Below are 13,182 nucleotides of genomic sequence, written 5' to 3'. Positions count from 1 at the left end.
TTCGGATTTATTTTGAAACACTTAAAGTTAATGTATTTATGAAAAAAAAAAAAAAAAAATAACTTTGAAGGTTTCTTAAAACATTATAAAGAGCCAACTAATGAAGATTTTTGAAAACTAAGTAAGATACTAGAAAGATTTACCCAGAACCCAGCTCCCAGAAGATAAAGACTTGTACTTTGTAAAATCATCATATTTATCATAGTTTAGAACTTTGTTGTATTTTACCTGAGACTTGAAAAACACCGCTTTTTTTAAACAATTTTAAATCAGCATATCTCAAAAACCTAATATGATGGACAAATTTTGAAGTGATATTTGAATTTAAATATTAATCCTTTATTTCTCTTGCGGAGAAGAACTAAACTTAAAAATTCAATTGCAATTACTTGTAATTGAAAACTCCGTACCCTCTTTTAATTACTTTAAAATATATGTAATTCAAAGGTTTCAATCACTAATTTCATATCAATAAAAAGCGTACATTACATAAATGTAATTCAAACAAAAGTAATTATCAAAAAAGCAGTACCAATTTCCAGTTGGTAATCATTACACAAAAATGTAATTGAATATTATTTTCGTCAATTACATGTTACACGGTATTATAAAATGATTTCCTGAAATAATTTGTTCTTTTATGAGTATTTTTGAGTATTGCTTTGAATAAATAAATAAACAAGAACTTAAAGAGAAAACTTTAACAATTTTCAATTACATTTAATTAGTCAGCGTATTTTTTCAATTGCAATTACAAGTAATTATTAAAATGTGCAAAGTGATTAAAACTGCAATAGTAATGGAAAAAAGGTTAATTACTAATTACATGTAATTGGAATTAATTGCGAAAAGTAATCATTGCTTTTCAACTTTACATTAAACAACTGTGCAAAAAAATTATAATGCCCAATAGTTGTAAGACAAAAATTTATAATTTTGCAGTTTTTTTAAGGGACTTTTTATTAATTGAATTAGGACGTTAAATTATGATAAACTCACTCCTTGAATCTGATATGCAAAAAAATTAAAAAATTTCTAATTGACTTTAAAGTGAAAAAAAATCTTTGATAATGTAAAAAACAAGCTGCGACATTCCACAAAGTATAACTTTTGGTGCGTTCGTTCCCACTGTCCAGGAATATTTTTTTTTTGGTTTAAAGTCAACTCAAATCTTTGACATCCTTCGTTTTTCTTTACCACAAACAAAAATCAAGTTTAAATTTAACTTATTTCGTTTTATCTTAAAATCAATCTTAAATCTAGTCTTATATCTTTATTAGATATTATTTTTTATTTTTTGGTTTTCTAAGTTAAACTAGAATAATAAATTCAAATTGAACCTGTTCCGTAACTTTTCAAAGTTTCATACCAACTAGTTTATGATTAGTTTCAACTTGACTAGTTTGTCACTAAAGTGTTTTTGATTTTGTTTTTGTATCTGTTTTTTTTTAGAAAACAATAAAATTCAAAACATAAAAATATTATGTGAAGGAACGTGTTTAATTGGAATAGCAATGCATTTGAAATGAGTCAGTATTTTATTTGACTATAAAGTGATTTAATTTTATTGTTTATCTAAATATGTAAGAGAACAAAATGTTTGTGTATGCATTTTTGAATGTAAACAAATCGAGCTGATAATAAATTTTAATACCAAGTGTCACTTTATAGAATGTTATAAAACATGTAAATTGTGATTTAGAACTCATGTGTTTTTGGATGGTGTTTGTTCTTGATATTTGTTTGAAAACTACTGAACTAGATTTGTGCAACTGGTTTTCTGGTTGCACTGCTCTTCTTCAGTTCTTCATTTAATTGCTTAACAACTGAACTATGAACTGCTGAACAACAAAATGTATATATCAATGATTAACTAGAGGAGCTCATGAAGTTTGAAAAACTAAAAATAGATCATAGAAGCCAAAGGCACCTTTAAATGTTCTTATACCGATTTCTTAGATCGTAAACTAGTTAGTCTAACTGATTTCTGAAGAATTGCTTAAATAAGTGAGTATTGTACATATAAACAATGACACTTGGTTTTATATTTGGAATAAACAATGAATTGCAATTTTTAAGTCACGATTGTATTTTTTTTGATAGAAAATTATCTCAAGAAATGGGCCCGTCTCCATAATGCCTATCTTACGTCATAAATATAAGATAAGAGTCTGTTGAACTAGTTTTTTTTGTTGGGAGTTACCTGCGTCATGTATCGTGTGATTTTTAGTTGTGATACATTTTTTAAAGATTGAAGACTTCTAGAAATCTATATTCTTAAGGTTGTTGCCTCGAATTGCTTGATACTCTAAATGTTAATACCTATCTAAGTTATGACACAAAGTGGTCAAACGTTAAATATCAAGCTTTTTTAAACATTCATCGTTTTGAACTTGAATCAAGGTCAACATCTTGTGTTAATTATCTTAAAATGGAAAACAACTTCTGAGGAAAGTTAAGAAAAAATAAATTTAACACATAAAAACAAGAATTAAAAATATTCCGTAAATTAAAAAAAAAACACTCATAAACTAAAACTATTGTTTTTTTTTATTTAAATTTTACTTAAAGTTTAAATAAAAACAAAATTGCTAATTTAGTTTAATAGCATAGAAAATAAATAAAAGAAAAATAAAAAAACATAATTTTAACGAGATTCATTAACTAAGACAAATTGATAGTAAAAAGTGTCTTTGGCAACAAATATGTAAAATAGGAAGCATTTACTTACTTATTAATAAATTAACTATTAAAAACTGCCAACTTTTTATGAATGAAGATTGTAAAATTATAATTGTTTAAATAATTTGTTTACTCATAATTTAAGAAAAAAAGCAAAATACACTTTAACTACAACTTGGTTCTTTATTTCCACTCAATGAAGGTAGTAAAATAAATGTCAATCATTTTATACTTTCTTTTATTCTTTAAGATTAAAACCGCAATTTTTTGTATTATCTCTTATCAATAAAAATTTCTTATATTTGGATTTCATTCAATTTAAATCAAGTTGAAAAGTGTTTCGTCATGAAAACAAATGATAAACTATACTAAAAAAATAAAAAAGACTTATTGAAGATAAATATATTTGTTTCCTAACCTACGTCAAAGATTTGTAATTTTTTTTTTATTTTAACTTTTTCTGAGCTTTTGAAATGATAACAAATAAGATCGCATAAATGATAATCAGCTGGAAATTACTCACATAAAATATATAGAAATGATAATTTTTTAATCGAATTTAATCACCGGGAGAAAACGGATTCAGTTAAGCTTTTTTATGGTGAATTGGTGATATCTTTGATTATGGCATAAGTACCAACAATTGCGATACGGATAAGAAACTTTATAGGAAACAAATTTTTAATAAAAAGGAAGTTTCAAGGCGTTAATCTGGGTAAAATTTTTTGTCGAAGAAGATAGAAGTTGATCTGTTTCGGTGAATGGGCTCTTGAAAAGTTGCCGGAAGATCCACTTTGTTATCGAAAAATTATTTTAATGAAAAAACTCATGTCTGGTTGAATGATTACTGAACAAACAAAACTGCCGATAAATTGGCCACCTAGATCGTAAGATTTAACGCCTATATAATGTGTTCTGTGGGAATTTGTTAAGGCTCATATTTATAGGTACGAGGCCGATTCAATTAACCCTATGGAAGAGTCGTAAGATACCAGCTGAAATTTTAGAAATAGCATGAAAAATTTGGGCTAAACGGATTTAAGATTAAAAGCGCAGGCCACGGCCAATGTTTGCATGAAATGGTCTTAAAACCTTAAGTTTACAATCTATTCAAATAAAGATTACATGATTTTTTTTGAATTATTTGTGCTTTAGTTTGTATTCATTTCCGATAGTTCTTAAAAAACTACTTGTTATTGAGTTTATAAAGAAAAGATTATTTAAATCGATTCATTAGTTCCTGAGAAATGTTCATTAAAATCAAAATGCTAGTTTTTGAGAAAATTCCATATTTCGTCTTTTGACCAAAAAAATGTGTATTTGATTAAAACCTTAACTTCCAAGTTTGAATTCAAATGACCCACTTTTTTTCTAGGGTAAAATGGGTCTTGTACGCCGACAACTTACTAAAACGTTGCCCCAGGACCACTTTCAAAGATAAATGGTCAAATTATGTCACCACTTCACTATCCCAACCAAACTGTCACGTTTATACTAGACGGTCAACCGTGCACTGTCAAAGCATTGAATATTTGAAATCAATATTTGAAATCTGTACCAAGGAATTCAAGTCGATAATCGTACTCGAAAAAAAGTTATCAACGCATAGAACAGCATTGACAAGGGGTAACATTCTTAAGATAGTCAATAGATGTCACTATGCTTTGACAGAGAAAGTTTTGATTTATTAATTGATAATGTCTACGAGTCAACGTATTGACCCTTTACGTTGGCCGTGTTATGGTGGCTTATTCTCTAAGTGTTAGATGAAAATACACCTCGTCAGAGAAGAAGATTTCTCTCCCTGAATCATTGACCAATTTAAGGTGTGCCTTCAATTCAAATAGGACAACAATTCAAAATTTATGTTCCATACCTTTAAGCTATAGTGCGTGAAACCTTGACCAATGGATATTTGTGAATTGAGCCTGACACTCTACACCTAAGTGGCCACATTTAACCTACGACTATAAGTGTTTCATTTTTATCAACATTTCTTCATTAAAATGGTTGTTTTTGGGTAACACAGCAGTCACTTTAGAAATAAGTTGTCAATATTTCCGATGTTTTAAAAACTCTTCTTCTTCTTTGGTGGTATGATGACAAAAAATTGGTTGGTAAAACAGTTCATTGGGAACTAAAGCCTTGTGAATTACCACTCTCAACAATTCCTGTGTGCGAGTAATGTTGCCAAGGATGGATGGGACTTACAGTTTTAAGCCGATTCCGAACGGTTAATTTAAGAAAGCACTTTTCATGACAAGAATTTGTCAATTCCTCGCAAGGCAGGGATCGAACCCAAGACCTCTGGCATAACAGTCCAACGCACTAACCATAATGTCAAGGGTTCTACAGTTTCTAGGTATGATATCTGTCAAAATTATCGAGCAGAAAAGAGCTGTCAGTGTCAAAATAATCATTCATTTAAAAAGAAACCACTAAATGGCCCACCATTGCTTTGTTCGTTTCTATTTATCCTGTTGAGCTATAAGAAAAAACCGGTAAGTAACGGGTTATCTATTTTGCGATTTAAAAAGCATAGAGCTGGAATTCAACATTTGTCAAGCTAAGTTGTTAAACCAATTTTAGTTTTTTTTAGTTGAAAGTCCGACATTTACTAAAATGCAATCGGCAAAATTGTAAAAGAAATTTGAGGAGGAAATTTTGAAGGCCTGTGTTTCATCGTTTCGATCGTACCACTGAACATATCGCAGCTGTAAGTGAAAGTGTTGCCGAAGTCCCGAATGTGTCTATTCTTCATTGTTCTCAGGAATTAGGAGGAATGTCTTGCGGGACATTATGGCGTATTTTGGATTTGGATCTACACCTACATCCATATAAAGTCCAGCTCACACAACAAATGAAGCCAGCTGACTATTCACAACGTCGTATATGCGTCGAATGGGTGCTTCAAAAACAGGGGGTGGACGGGCGTTTTTTCGAACAAAATTTTCTTCAGCAACGAAGCACATTTCTCACTCATTGAGTATCTTAATAAACAAAATTGTCGTATTTAAGGTTCTGAGAACCCTCAAATGATTGAAGGGAGGTCATTAGACATTCCATGAAAAGTCACTGTTTGGTGCACTCTTTGGTCCGGAGGTATGATTGGACCAGTTTTAAGCAAAATCCGAACGGCTAATTTGTAATAGGACCTCACTCTTTCGAAAACTACGATGGAGCGACCACCACCGTCAATTCGGACCCTTAAGATCTTATGATAACCGATTTGCGTTTGCTTTCTATTGAAGAATACGACTTGAAGAATATGTGCTTTTAAATGACGGTGCCACAAGAGGATAAATATTTAACTCTTGAGCTCTTAAAAACCAACATTCGTCAAGTTATGGCTGAAATACAGCCCAATATCTTGGTGGTCATTTAAATGATGAAGTATTTCACACATAATGTCAACTTTATAACAAAAAGGAAACATCATGACAAATAAATATTTTATATGTGTTTTATTTGCCTTAACTTTTGAATCCGCAAAATGGATAAACCTGTAGAAACATTGCAGTGGAGACACATTCTAAAACTTAAAGTTCCGCAACACAATGCAAAATATCACTTCGGTTATTTTAAATTAATAAATAAAATCAATTCGATTCCATTTTTTCCTCAAACTATATCGAATAAGTCACATGTATTTATATCACAACGCACTGAATATGAATTTTAAAATAGTTCAAAGTTGATACAATGACTTTCACTAAAGTTATTTCATTCAACAATGACATTAAATATACAATATTATGGATATTTTTTTGTTTATAAACTAAAGAAAAAAAACTATACCCGACTCTTTTAAGTATCAAAAAACAAAAAATACTCATAGCTATTGAGAATAAGTCACTGATATCTACTGCCTGAGACTGTTACGGCAATAAAATGTTGAGTGATTATTGAATTTAAATTCATATCATCATCATCAACATCATTGTCATCGTCATCATCATCATAACTACTGAATTGAAAGAATAAATAAATTAACTTTTATAAAACAGAACAAAAAAAAAGAGAAAACACCAACAAGAAAAATCATCACGATGAACTCATCATGCCATTTTATATAAAAAATATACGCGCGATAAGAATTTATATTTCTCATTCTAGATTCTATAAGAAGAAAAAAGTAAATAAACAAAAACACAAGAAAAATTAAATAAAAAGAAAAAGCCCTGCTAACCAAGATTGCGTGTGCTTGAGTTATATATTTTTTTCTTTCTATCTTCACTTTAAGTATGATTCAATGGTTTGCTAAAGAAAATCACAAAAAAAAAACAAAGCAAATAAAATTCAACAAATTGTAATAAATAAACAATAAATTCTCTGAATCCAAATAAACAGATACATTCATATGAATTTAAGTAGAAGTACGACTAAAAAATTAGATATGTATACCTAACCCATAGGCGCTTTCAGTAAGTCTCTATATCTATGTTATACTCGTATCTTAAAGATACAAACACCTTCCACATCAACATCAGCATCCGAATCATCATCATCATCATCCCCTTTGTCTTATTGAAGAGCTTTAGAATTATTTCTACATTTTATTGCATAAAAATAGCACAATAAACAGACAAACCCAATGACATGAAAATAAGTAGATAGGTAAGTATCTTTATCTACATATATATTCTTATTTATTACAATGAAAAAAGAAGACAATCTCAGAGATAAATAGAACGACAGCAAAATAGAACAGAACTTGAAAGAATTACATTTGTCTTTCCAATTGACAGACAGATGTGAAATTAGTATTGCAAACAAAATATATTCAAAAAAAAAAGAAAAACAAAATTAAACGCCAGACTATGTGATGTGAATGAAATAAGAAAAATAAAATTAAAATATTATATAGATACAATATCATCCACACGAGGGCAACCCCAAGCCATATAAGCTACACATAATTAATTGAATAAACATAATAAACAATCTTTGGCAGGCATTAAAATTATAATTACCCACATTAAAACGAAAAAGGTGAAGTGATATTTATATTTATAAACAAAATCAGCAAGCAAAAGTGAAAGAAAGAAATTAAAATACAATAATCTGCGATTCTAATCAATCTTGATTCGTTGACTGAACGAACATTGAAAAACAACACACCACATTCCAATGAGACAGCGAACTGTCATTCTGACATACGCAATAACTCACAACTCCCCTACCGGTCAAAATGAGAAACTATTTTTATAAAATAAATTAAGGCTTTTAAATTAGGGTAAACGAGAGTAAATGTGAACAATTATTAACACTTCATTATTTCAATGAGGGTAAACAAGGGTAAATGTGGACTTTTTATTTTTGTTGAAATATGATTTTTTAGTGATTTTTGTTTGAAAAGACCTTTATAAACGGTGATTTTTTAAGAGCTTGAGAACTTTAAAAAAAAAAAACGCATCAAATTTGCAAAATCTCATCGATTCTTTATTTGAAACGTTAGATTGGTCTATGACATTTACTTTTTGAAGATAATTTCATTTAAATGTTGACCGCGGCTGCGTCTTAGGTGGTCCATTCGGAAAGTCCAATTTTGGGTAACTTTTTCGAGCATTTCGGCCGGAATAGCCCGAATTTATTCGGAAATGTTGTCTTCCAAAGCTGGAATAGTTGCTGGCTTATTTGTGTAGACTTTAGACTTAACGTAGCCCCACAAAAAATAGTCTAAAGGCGTCAAATCGCATGATCTTGGTGGCCAACTTACCGGTCCATTCCTTGAGATGAATTGTTCTCCGAAGTTTTCCCTCAAAATGGCCATAGAATCGCCAGCTGTGTGGCATGTAGCGCCATCTTGTTGAAACCACATGTCAACCAAGTTCAGTTCTTACATTTTTGGTAACAAAAAGTTTGTTAGCATTGAACGATAGCGATCGCCATTCACCGTAACGTTGCGTCCAACAGCATCTTTGAAAAAATACGGTCCAATGATTCCACCAGCGTACAAACCACACCAAACAGTGCATTTTTCGGGATGCATGGGCATTTCTTGAACGGCTTCTGGTTGCTCTTCACTCCAAATGCGGCAATTTTGCTTATTTACGTAGCCATTCAACCAGAAATGAGCCTCATCGCTGAACAAAATTTGTCGATAAAAAAGCGCGAAACACATTTCGAACCGAACACTGATTTTGGTAATAAAATTCAATGATTTGCAAGCGTTGCTCGTTAGTAAGTCTATTCATGATGAAATGTCAAAGCATAATGAGCATCTTTCTCTCTGACACCATGTCTGAAATCCCGCGTGATCTGTCAAATACTAATGCATGAAAATCCTAACCTCAAAAAAATCACCCTTTATATACAAAGTTTAAGCCCTAAATCAAAGAAACTGTTGGAAGTTGATTAGAATTGTTTCGAAGGAAACGAAGAAATTGGAAAACAATTTGATCAGTGATTACACACAAATATTTCAATAATCAAAATCACCTGTAAAAGAAAAGGACTAAGATGGCTTCCTTGGGGAACACCAGATTGAGCAACAAAAGCAGCAATTTCTCCATTTTACTGAGTAGGATCTATTTTTAAGGTAAGATTTGGTCCAAACTAAGAAAGCAGGTGGAAAACCTAGCGACTGAAGTTTGAATAGAATAATTGAGTGGCGAAATTAGTCAACTTCATAACTTTATTCTACAACCCTTTGAACACTTATTTGCGAATGTAAGAAGGTTTTCACTTATAAATGCTGCACTCTCACAAAGGACTGGTTCAATGTAAGAAAGTTTTGAAACGGGCTTGGAGTTTTGGTCTTTGTCAATTTGTCTTGTGACTTTTCTTGAATATTGTTGTAAGAAATGAAATTTTTTACGAACATACAGTTTGGCTGTATTTGCTTTCGAACACAGGCTAGATTTATTTCGACACTAAATGTTTTTTCCTGCTCTAAATGGTGACTAAAAGTCAGTTTTATACCTCCGTATCTGTGTATCTCCAACAGTCCATTTTTGAAAGGACATTTTGGGCGAATGGATGCACTAAAAACGCTTGCTGTTCTTAAGTTTGTACAAAAAGGTCGTGAGACTTGTGTATTCAGCCAAGAATGTAACCGCTGAAGCCGACGAGAGTGTGAGACTCTATTAATGAGCATTTATTTAAAAACTTCATAATCATTTCATATTTCGGGTCTTAAACTGTGTGGGTTTAATCGGTCAAAGATTTTGGGAGAAAAATCATCAGAACAACGTTTCAGCCAACGATAGATGGTGTAAATACTTTACTGAAATTGAAGACTTGAATTTGGACGAACTCTGTGTTATGGAGGATGAAACTCTTTTCCTAAAAAATTCATAAGAACTCGAAAATACTATTATCAGCCGTCTTCTGCATAGTCAATATATTGCTTAGAAGCTCCATTTTGAATCCTTTGAAATTTGAGGGGGGGTCTCTGAAGACTGCTAATATTCCAACGATCTCTGAACGATTTCATCAACCAAAACCAATATCAATATCATCACAACAATTCCGTGACCTACAGCAACGAAGTTATCAACAATTTATTGGACTATTTTAGTGACAGAATGTCTTACTAATTACCCTTTGTTTCCTTTTGATTTCGCTGTAGAATCACAAAACCGATACTTTTCTGATATGTTCTTAGAAGTTTTATGACGAAAACCATATTCATTTCTGCAAAATTTAATTAGCACCTTCGGAAACAAGTGACATAAAAATGGAAGAAATGTCCGTAATTTTATCGGATTTTTCAAAAGAGACGGTCCTCAAGAAAGTATTTATATGAACAGAACTACAAATTAATCGCTTACAAGATCGAATCCGCTTTCTAATTGCGAGCGCATGAACCTAGAAACTTCATTATCATTTCAAATTTCGGGTCTTAAACGGGATGGGTTTAATACGTTAAAGATTTTGGGAGGAAAATCATCAGAACAACGTTTCAGCCAACAATAGATGGGGTAGATAAATATTAATCAACTTTTTTTAACTGAAATTAAAGACTTGAATTTGGACGAACTCTTTATTATGGAGTTTGTCTGTTAGGAAAATCGACAATATTATTATCAGCCATCTTCTGCATGGTCAATTAGTTGCTACGAAGCTTCATTTTGAACCCTTTGGGGGGGGGGATGCCTGAAAAATGACCGATGATATGCCAACGATCCGTGAACCTATTTCATCAACTCAGACCAATATCATTGCAAAAATTCAGTGACCTACTGCAACGAAGTTATCAACAAGCTATTGGACACTTTAAATGTAAGAATACCTTACCAATAACCCCTTGTTTCCTCGTGATTTCCCTGTAGAATCACAAAACCAATACTTTTCTGATATGTTCTTAGAAGTTTCACGAGGAAAACCAAATCCACCTTCGGGAAAAAAGATGGAAGAAATGTCCGTAATATTATCGGATTTCTGTAAAGAGACGGTCCTCACGAAAGTATTTATGAAAAGAACTACAAATTCATAAAATTAAACATTTAACGTAAATCACATAATCGGGTTTAGCGCTAAATTTTATTAATGTTTTGAAGCGTTTTAGAAGAATTTCTCAACTTTTTCATATTCCCACCTAAAAGAATTTCTCAACTTTTTCATATTCCCACTTAAAGTATGCAACATCAAGCAACTTTTCTCAATTATGAATGATTCAATGAATTGAAGTGATAAAGTTGATAAATTGAAATATTCAATTTAAGAAACAGCTGGAATGGGTTTGTTACAATTGAAATTTTGTTCCTTAAGGTTTGGCTGAAACCCAACGCAGAGAACTCAATTCTACTCGACACTGTTAAAAATTAAAGTAATAGGTAAGCTGACTGTTTTCACGATACATTCAATTGTTTATAATCAACAAAATGTCTCAAGATTCATGACTTGTTACAAAAATGTATACTAACTGTCAAATTATTCATAAGTCAGCATTTAAATTACCTACTCTTCATTTCAAAGAAATAAAACAAAACACACAAACAAAAAAAAGAAAGAAAACAATTAATAACAAACATCTACCTACTTATAGATACTTTTGTATCTTTCGGTATAAATTAATGGAATTTCTGTATCTTAATGCTCATTTCACACCATCATTGTGTATAATCAGCCCCAGAAGCCAATATTTATCATTCCAACTTATTATCAGGTTGAAGATTATTCACAAAATATAACGACGACGGCGACAAACGGTCGAACGACTTGACTACGACGAGCGACGTTGACACTTGTGGCAATCTTTGCGCTGCTGTGCCGCTGTCGTCACGCTCGTCATTGCGAATTTTTGTTTTCTCTTCTTTTTCTACATTCTCTTTCTCTTTTGTATACCTACATATATTTTTTGACCAATTTACTTTTAAACTAGACTAAGTAAAATATAAAGATACAGATACAAAAAGAACAAAAATATATATAAAATCAATTATTTGTGTTTTTACCATTTCTTGATAATTCACTTATTGTACAAATATTTTTGTTGGAGGAGATTGTTTCTTTTCTGGTAGACAGAAAATCACAAGGTTATTCCATTGAATATACAAAATGTAGTTACACACGCGCCACAATTCGACAAGAGAAACACATTACCGACAACAAAGCCACAAAAACTTGTAGCTTCTTCTCTTTCACAAAAATAAAAGTATCTCCAAAATGTGCCCACACAACACAACACAATATTTAAAATGGAATAATACAAATTTTTATTGAAATTTAATTTAAAAAAAAAAATTGAAATAAAATTTATTTTACTGAATCAAAATTTCTTCGTTTTGGGTTGTTTATCGTCGTTTTTGTCAATACGAACAACATTCAAGAAAAACGAGCGATGTGAGACGGGACGACAATTCAACTGTGACTGATTTGCTAAATTGTTATTAATAAAAACGACAGCGATAGGGACAGTCGCAGTCACTACAGTGAGACTGTTCGTTTCTTATACGACGCGACGACAACGACCGCGAAAAGCTATAACACATCGCTCGTCTTCGTCGTCGTCGAGTGAGTATAAAAATACAACAACAAAAAAGTCAACAACGTCGACTACGGCGGCGGCGGGCGGAGACGACGAGACGGACGGCATAGAACTACGGAGACGACTGAGTTGACGGACGACAACAACAAAGCAACAGTCAGCGACGATGATGATGATGATGATGTCGGTCGGTCGTCCGGAATGGGAATCGCGGCAGAAGCAGAGTCCGGGACAGAAACCTCGATAAGCAAGTAAGTCGAAACGAAAAGTAAATAAAACAACAGCCGATTGAACGCGATGAAGGTGCTTGCGGTCGCTGATAGAGAGACGGAAAAAGGGGGGCTAAGGGGGTCGTCTTGAGGAGGCAGCAAAGTAGGCAAAAGCAGAACAACAGCGAACACACTTTAATATGAAACATATTGGAAAGACCCCATAAACTGGGAACACTTACTCATAGCCAAGACGACCAACAACAACGTTAACGACGACGAGTGGTGCTCCCCAGCACCTCCCCTCGCACTACGTGGTCGCTCTTCATTCTGCTGGAGATTAAATAATTTATTTTT

General features: G+C 32.0%; 1 protein-coding gene across 3 annotated transcripts in view; it reads right to left on the bottom strand.

Moving 5' to 3' along the window:
• LOC129952038 (uncharacterized) overlaps nt 1–13,182 on the bottom strand; it is a 183,579-nt gene that overhangs the window by 25,287 nt on the left and 145,110 nt on the right. The window contains exon 1 of one of the 3 annotated variants that reach the window (XM_056064462.1): nt 12,084–13,095. The exons of the other annotated variants lie outside the window; for them this stretch is intronic. The gene's annotated coding sequence lies outside the window, so the exon portion shown is untranslated. Of the gene's footprint in view, nt 1–12,083; nt 13,096–13,182 lie in introns of those variants that run through there. 3 annotated transcript variants of the gene reach the window in all.

Source organism: Eupeodes corollae, chromosome 3 (assembly GCF_945859685.1).
Source record: "Eupeodes corollae chromosome 3, idEupCoro1.1, whole genome shotgun sequence".
Taxonomy (NCBI): domain Eukaryota; kingdom Metazoa; phylum Arthropoda; class Insecta; order Diptera; family Syrphidae; genus Eupeodes; species Eupeodes corollae.
This window is presented reverse-complemented; position numbering and strand designations above follow the sequence as displayed.